Source organism: Bos javanicus, chromosome 14 (genome assembly GCF_032452875.1).
Source record: "Bos javanicus breed banteng chromosome 14, ARS-OSU_banteng_1.0, whole genome shotgun sequence".
Lineage (NCBI taxonomy): Eukaryota > Metazoa > Chordata > Mammalia > Artiodactyla > Bovidae > Bos > Bos javanicus.
Window position 1 is genome coordinate 6,841,616 of NC_083881.1, and position 8,750 is coordinate 6,850,365.

Sequence of the window (8,750 nt, forward strand, 5' to 3'; positions counted from 1 at the left end):
TGCCTCCACTCCATTCTTCTCCCATTACAGGGACTGTGGTGTGTTATGACTTCAACTCAAGAAGCATGTATGAATCCACTCCGTCTTAGGCAGCAAAAGCTTCCATAATAAAATACCGTAGACTGAGTGGTAACAACAACAGCCATTCGTCTTCTCCCAGTTCTGAAGACTCAGGAGTCCGGGTTTCTGATGAGAGCTGTTTTCCTGGCTTTTAGAGTCACTTTCCTGGCAATGGCACCCCACTCCAGTACTCTTGCCTGGAAAACCCCATGGATGGAGGGCCTGGTGGGCTGTAGTCCATGGCGTTGCTAAGAGTCGGACACAACTGAGCGACTTCACTTTTCACAGAATCACTTTCCTGCAGTGACTTCACGTGAAGACAAAAAGAGAGAAGGGGTGGAGTGGGGGCTGGGAAGGTGGAGTCAGTGTCCTGTGGACTCTTCTTAAAAGGATATTAATCCTATTGGGTCAGGGACCCATCCTTATGACCTCAAGTAACCTTTTCTACTTCCTTACAGTCCCCATGTTCAAATACAGCCACACTGGATGTTAGGGTTCTATGAATTTAAGAAGAGATACAAACATTCAGTGTACAACAAGCTCCACATGAATGTCTGAGGATGAAAACAATGAAAAACAATATCAAAAAGAAAAAAACAAAACAATTGAAAAATGGGAGACTTCCCTGGTGGTCCAGTGGCTAAGACTCTGAGCTCCCAACGCAGGGGGCCTGGGTTCAATCACTGATTAAGGAACTAGATCTCACATGCCACAATGAAAGATTCTACATGCCACTGCTTAAAAAAAAAAACCCATATGCCACAGGGCTGCCCAGGTGGTGCTGGTGGTAAAGAACCCACCTGCCAATGCAGGAGACATAAGAGATGCAGGTTCAATCGCTGGAGGAGGGCACAGCAACCCACTTCAGTCTCTTGCCTGGAGAATCTCATGGACAGAGGAGCCTGGCGGGCTGCAGTCGATAGGGTTGCAGAGTCAGACATGACTGGACCAACTTAGCATGCACCCATGTATGCCACAACTGAGACCCAGAAAAGCCTAATAAATAAATAAATTTTAAAAAGAAAGAAAGAAAGAAAGGAAAACAAGCCAACAAGTAAGTAAGATAATCTCAGGAAGTGAGAACGCTATGTGAAAATACAGCAATATAACATGCTAAAGGGAGCCTGGGAGAAGGATTCCATATGTACGCGTTAACATACGATATTTGACACCTCTGATGGGTGTCTATGGACATCCGCTGAGCAAGCTATGTCTGAGCTGAGACTTGAGGGGCAAGGGGCCAACCTTGAAGAACATGAAGATCTGGGGAAAGAACATTCTAGGGAGAGGAAACAGCAAGGGCAAAGGCCCTGAGGGGGAATGAGCTTGGCTTATTTAAGGGAAGGACCACACGCCAGCATCACTGAGCAGAGAGAGCGCAGAGAACAGTGGCGCAACACGAGGTTGGAGGCCCGTGTTTCCTCTGTTCCGTCTCTTACATTTTGGTGCTCAGTTTCTCCACCTGTACAATGGAATTGGTGATCATTGACAGCTTTTACCTCCTAGGATCTCTGCAAGAAGTCTGTGCCAAAGTCAGGTATTAACATTCTCCACTTGATGGGTGAGGGAACTGAGATTTGAAAAATGACTTTTTCCGAAATCACACACTTTGATTCAACAGAATCAGGACTCAAATTCAGCTCTCCTGATTGCTATCACAAGGCCCTCCCCACTCTGTTATAACCTCCTCCATCTCACATGCGCATCTCAGTAACAGTCACCACAAATCCTGAGGTGGGTCTTCATAACCTCCAGTTCTTTTCAGAGACGTTTAGCCCCAGTGTTGTAAGAATAGATAAATCGAATTCTTCAGCCTGGAGCACAGAGCCACCCATGGGTTCATGAGTTTTATTTTCAATATACTTTTGCTATTTACATGTTTATCTCTCCCACTAAAGTGTGAGAGGTCAACATACTGGAATGATCCATGTGGTAGAACTTGGGTAGGCAGAGAAGTTGGGGATGGAAGATATGGTGAGGGGCACAGCGTCCAGGATACACAACCAAAGTCACTCAGCTTTTAAATTGTGAGACCAGGGCTTCAGCTGATATCTATCCAAATGGAAGCTCTTCTATTTACAATAGCTAGGACCTGGAAGCAACCTAGATGTCTATTGGCGGATAAATGGATAAGAAAGTTGTGGTACATATACACAATGGAATATTACTCAGCTATGAAAAGGAACACATTTGAGTCAGTTTTAATGAGGTAGATGAACCTAGAGCCTATTATACAGAGTGAAGTCAGAAAGAGAAAGACAAATATTATATATTAACACATAAGGTCTGATGCTGTAAAGAGCAATATTGCATAGGAACCTGGAATGTCAGGTCCATGAATCAAGGCAAAATGGAAGTGGTCAACAGGAGATGGCAAGAGTGAACGTCAACATTCTAGGAATCAGCAAACGAAAATGGACTGGAATGGGTGAATTAACTCAGATGACCATTATATCTACTACTGTGGGCAGGAATCGCTTAGAAGAAATGGAGTGGCCATCATGGTCAACAAAAGAGTCCCAAATGCAGTACTTGGATGCAATCTCAAAAACGACAGAATGATCTCTTTTCATTTCCAAGGCAAACCATTCAATATCATGGTAATCCAAGCCTATGCCCCCACCAGTAATGCTGAAGAAGCTGAAGTTGAATGGTTCTATGAAGACCTACAAGACCTTTTAGAACTAACACCCAAAAAAGATGTCCTTTTCATTATAGGGGACTGGAATGCAAAAGTAGGAAGTCAAGAAACACCTGGAGTAACAGGCAAATTTGGCCTTGAAATATGGAATGAAGCAGGGCAAAGATTAATAGAGTTTTGCCAAGAGAATGAACTGGTCATAGCAAACACCCTCTTCCAACAACACAAGAGAAGACTCTACACATGGATATCACCAGATGGTCAACACCAAAATCAGATTGATTATATTCTTTGCAGCCAAAGATGGAGAAGCTGTATATAGTCAGCAAAAACAAGACTGGGAGCTGACTGTGGCTCAGACCATGAACTCCTTATTGCCAAATTTACACTTAAATTGAAGAAAGTAGGGAAAACCACTAGACTATTCAGGTATGACCTAAATCAAATCCCTTATGATTATACAGTGGAAGTGAGAAATAGATTTAAGGGACTAGATCTTATAGACAGAGTGCCTGATGAACTATGAACAGAGGTTCGTGACATTGTACAGGAGACAGGGATCAAGACCATCCCCATGGAAAAGAAATGAAAAAAAGCAAAATGGCTGTCTGAGGAGGCCTTACAAATAGCTGTGAAAAGAAGAGAAGCGAAAAGCAAAGGAGAAAGGGAAAGATATACCCATCTGAATGCAGAGTTCCAAAGAATAGAAAGGAGAGATAAGAAAGCCTTTCTCAGCGATCAATGCAAAGAAATAGAGGAAGACAATAGAATAGATCTCTTCAAGAAAATTAGAGATACCAAGGGAACATTTCATGCAAAGATGGGCTCGATAAAAGACAGAAATGGTATGGACCTAACAGAAGCAGAAGATATTAAGAAGAGGTGGCAAGAATACACAGAAGAACTATACAAAAAAGATCTTCACGACCCAGATAATCATGATGGTGTGATCACTCACCTAGAGCCAGACATCCTGGAATGTGAAGTCAAGTGGGCCTTAGAAAGCATCACTACGAACAAAGCTAGTGGAGGTGATGGAATTCCAGGTGAGCTATTTCAAATCCTAAAAGATGATGCTGTGAAAGTGCTGCACTCAATATGCCAGCAAATTTGGAAAACTCAGTAGTGGCCACAGGACTGGAAAAGGTCAGTTTTCATTCCAATCCCAAAGAAAGGCAATGCCAAAGAATGCTCAAACTACCACACAATTGCACTCATCTCACATGCTAGTAAAGTAATGCTCAAAATTCTCCAAGCCAGGCTTCAGCAGTACATGAACCGTGAACTTCCAGATGTTCAAGCTGGATTTAGAAAAGGCAGAGGAACCAGAGATCAAATTGCCAACATCAGCAGGATTATCGAAAAAGCAAGAGAGTTCCAGAAAAACATCTATTTCTGCTTTATTGACTATGCCAAAGCCTTTGACTGTGTGGATCACAATAAACTGTGGAACATTCTGAAAGAGATGGGAATACCAGACCACCTGACCTGCCTCTTGAGAAACCTGTATGCAGGTCAGGAAGCAACAGTTAGAACTGGACATGGAACAACAGACTGATTCCAAATAGGAAAAGGAGTCCGTCAAGGCCGTATATTGTCACCCTGCTTATTTAACTTATATGCAGAGTACATCATGAGAAACGCTGGGCTGAAAGAAGCACAAGCTGGAATCAAGATTGCCAGGAGAAATATCAATAACCTCAGATATACAGATGATACCACCCTTATGGCAGAAAGTGAAGAAGAACTAAAGAGCCTCTTGATAAAAGTGAAAGAGGAGAGTGAACAAGTTAGCTTAAAGCTCAACATTCAGAAAACTAAGATCATGGCATCTGGTCCCATCACTTCATGGCAGATAGATGGGGAAACAGTGAAAACAGTGTCAGACTTTATTTTGGGGGCCTCCAATATCACTGCAGATGGTGACTGCAGCCATGAAATTAAAAGACGCTTACTCCTTGGAAGGAAAGTTATGACCAACCTAGATAGCATATTGAAAAGCAGAGATATTACTTTGCCAACAAAGGTCTGTCTAGTCAAGGCTATGGTTTTTCCAGTGGTCATGTATGTATGGATGTGAGAGCTGGACTGTGAAGAAAGCTGAGCTCCGAAGAATTGATGGTTTTGAACTGTGGTGTTGGAGAAGACTCTTGAGAGTCCCTTGGAGTGCAAGGAGATACAACCAGTCCATTCTGAAGGAGATCAGCCCTGGGATTTCTTTGGAAGGACTGATGCTAAAGCTGAAACTCCAATACTTTGGCCACCTCATGCAAAGAGTTGACTCATTGGAAAAGACTCTGATGCTGGGAGGGATTGGGGGCAGGAGGAGAAGGGGACGACAGAGGATGAGATGGCTGGATGGCATCACCGACTCAATGCACATGAGTTTGAGTGAACTCTGGGAGTTGGTGATGGACAGGGAGGCCTGGTGTGCTGCGATTCATGGGGTCGCAAAAAGTCGGGGACAACTGAGAGACTGAACTGAACTGAACTGATGTGAAATCTAGAAGGACGGTACTGACAACCTTATTTGCATGGCCGCAAAGGAGACACACATAAAGAACAGACTTTTGGACTCAGTGCGAGAAGGAGAGGATGGGATGATTTAAGAGAATAGCACTGAAACGCATACATGACTGTATGTAAAGTAGACAACCAGCAGGAGTTTGATGTGTGACGCAAACCCAGAGCCAGTGCTCTATGAATACCCAGAGGGATGTGGTGGGGAGGCAGATGGGAGGGGGTACAGGATGGAGGGGACACATGTATGCCTTGGCCGATTCATAGTGATGTATGGCAAAAACCACCACAATATTGTAAAGTAATTATCCTCCAATTAAAATAAAGCTTTAAAAAAAATGTGGAAATAAAGTGGGTGCTCTTTATAATAACTGGGATGATGCTGCATGCAAAGGACCATGCAGAGAGCCTGACATGGTAACAGCTCACTCAACTGCAGTGGCTGTTAGTGTATTGCAGTGTCTTCTTCAAAGGGTCTCTCCCTAGTCGGCAGTCATCCAGCCTAAAGACAGCAAAGCCTCTACCTGGAGATGCTCCGGACTTGAAAGATCGCCTTGTGAGGATTCCAGATGATTCCAAGGGCTGTGAATCCTCCCTCCATAATTCACACAAAAGCCTGACAGTCTCGCTTCATTTCTCAGAACAGAATCTGCTGGGGACTGAAAGATTAATCAGACTTCATTAATTCTGCAAAATAAACCGTGGCATGTTTATCCGTGCACTCAGAGGCATTATCATAAATCACTAAAATTAAACCTCACCTGTCTTTGGCCTGCACTGGGGCCCTGTGAGCAGAAGGTCACGGCATCAGTGGTTTTTCCCAGTGGCTTCATTTCTTCCTGAGCTTTCGGTGACCAGTGAGACCAGCTGCGCGTTGCTCCAGTTTGATCATTAACGGAATCCTGGCCGCTTGTCCAGCGGTGAAGGGGCTCTAAAGTGTGTGTTTTTGCTTGGAATAAGTAAAGAGACTAAGCTACATTGAGAGGAGATTAGAAGTTTGAGAGGCAGTGACTTGTTTTTTCAAGCCATAGCTTCTTAAGCCCAAAGCCTGAAAAGGTTTCAGAGATCCGGAAAGGATTAGTAGTGTGTCCAAGGTCACACAAACCATTAACAGCAGATCTGGACCCAGAACTCAGGACTCCTGGTTCTCACTTTAGTGCTCGTTCCACACCAATGCATCTGCCTACGGGCTTGGGGGAGATTAAAATGCATTCCAAAATATTTACTCCCTTGTGGGACAAGTCTGCCGCTTACCTTGGTCTTGGTCACACGACTTTCTTTGGCCTTCAAATAGGAGCTGACCCACTGCAAGCAGGGGTTGGAATGTGCTTGACAGGTTGGTCATAAGACCTTCACAATCTCATGGGCCCAAGTGTTACTGAAAGCTTGGCCTCTCTGTGCACCTGTGCCGAAGCAAATCCCAGAGATAGAGTAGAAAAGGAGAGCTTTAAAGAAGGCTGAGTGCTGAAGAATTGATGCTTTCAAACTGTGGTGCTGGAGAAGACTCTTGAGAGTCCCTTGGACTGCGAGAAGATCAAACTGGTCAATCCTAAAGAAAATCAACCCTGAATATTCATTGGAAGGACTGATGCTGAAGCTGAAGCTCCAGTACTTTGGCCACCTGATATGAAGAGCTGGACTCATTGGAAAAGTTACTGATGCTAGGAAAGATTGAGGGCAGGAGGAAAAGGGGACGACAGAGGGTGAGATGGTTGGATGGTGTCACCAACTCAATGCACATGATTTTGAGCAAACTCTGGGAAATAATGAAGGACAGGGAAGCTTGGCATGCTGCAGTCCATGGGGTTGCAAAGAGTTGGACACAACTTAGTGACTGAACAACAATTGTTTTGCAAAGAAAAAGGGGACACAGTGGGCTCCTGCCTTAAAAAAACTACGTGTCCCAACTCAGGAGGATTCGGTGAGGACTTTTACAGCAGTACTTCAAGGGTGGGATTTTGGACAAATTAGGGTGTGTGCAGGGCCTCAGTCTCCTAATCTCCATAAGTTTCTCAGGTCCCTTTAATCTTGCCTTGTGGTTTTTTTGCTCCTCCTCCTTTGATTAGCAGCTGTTTGGAACTCAGGGAAGGACATGGAGGCTGCAGTCTTGCTTACAAGAAACAGCAGACAAAAAAAGCTTTCGTGCCCAGGAGCCCACAGCTAACTCCACGCCCAGTTTAACTAGTGTGGTTTGGCTAAATGACCAAGTTCTTCTCAAGAAAGATATAAGTGGAAATGCCATGCACTGCTGGAACACATCCTTAAAAAGAGTGGACTCACCACCTTCATCATTCCTACTGACTTGAAAGTGGACACAATGGCTGGAGCTCAAGCAACCATTTTGGAATAGGAAACTGCACGCCATGTACAGCAGAAAGGAGACAGAAGGAGTCTAGGCTCTGACACCACAGTACCAGCCCTGAATCAGCTGCCTATGAATTTCTTTAACATAAGAGAAAATAAATCATTAACTTGATTAAGCCACCAAAATAAACCATTAACTTGATTAACAACTTGTTGTTATTCAGTCGCTAAGTTATGTCCAGCTCTTTGTGACCTCATGGACTGCAGCATGCCAGGCTTCCCTGTCTTTCACTGTTTCCTGGAGTTTGTTCAAATTCATGTCCATTGAGTAGGTGATACTGTCTAACCATCTCATCCTCTGCCACTCCCCTCCCCTTTTGCCTTCAATCTTTCCCAGCATCAGAGTCTTTTCCAATGAGTCAGCTCTTTGCATTGTGTGGCCAAAGTATTAGAGCTTCAGCTTCAGCATCACTATTTAGGACAGCCCTATTCTGCACTATCTCTACACAGATTCTCAGTCACCAGTACAGAGCTGCTCTGGGGCCCGGGAATCTGTGTTTTGACAAGCTTTCCAGGTAATTCGTATACTCAATAAAGCTTGAGAGGCACTGATTTAGAGTTTCCCACCACATACACCTAACCTGATAACTGATAAAGTAGTCCTAAATTGCAGGTTTTGTCAAGGGCTTGGTGAAAGCTTAAAAGGCAGGTAATGTAAAGCCAGGAAAGACAGCAAAGGCAATAACTGACAATGTCAAGATTTAAAACGATTTTGACAGAGTGGAACGCTGGACCAAAGCCAAGCAGATGAATGCAATAGGGATATTAAAAAAGCAAATCTAGATGTTCTTTTTTTCTTGAAGCAAATATAAAATGTTCTATCTTTGACTTCGTAAATTAAAAAGAAGAAATGTAAAATTACTTATTTTGAAAGACTGCAAATAATGGTATAAATCAATGCCAATTACAGCTAGTGCAAGGGACAAAAGAAGGAAAGGTGATCTGGAAAGGGAATGAGAACAAAACCCAACATCATGAAGAGATGTAGAGTCAAGAACAGAAAGGAAGAGAATGGGGGCCCCAGTTCAGCATCACTCTGTGGATCCGTCTAGTCTTTGCATCTGGAGGTGATCATGATAAAGCATCAGATTATATTAAAACTCACTGTGCACCAGGCACTGGGTGTTATGCAAATGTATCCTCTCAGGAACTCTATGAGATAAGA

General features: G+C 43.7%; 1 long non-coding RNA gene across 1 annotated transcript; it reads right to left on the reverse strand.

Moving 5' to 3' along the window:
- Positions 1-401: 401 nt before the first annotated feature.
- On the reverse strand, positions 402-7,537 carry LOC133260312 (uncharacterized). The gene is made up of 3 exons (XR_009740744.1): positions 5,983-7,537; positions 5,746-5,880; positions 402-1,056 (listed from the first exon to the last, which is right to left on the reverse strand). It is a non-coding gene; the product is annotated as an uncharacterized LOC133260312 (long non-coding RNA).
- Between the last annotated feature and the right edge of the window lie 1,213 nt (positions 7,538-8,750).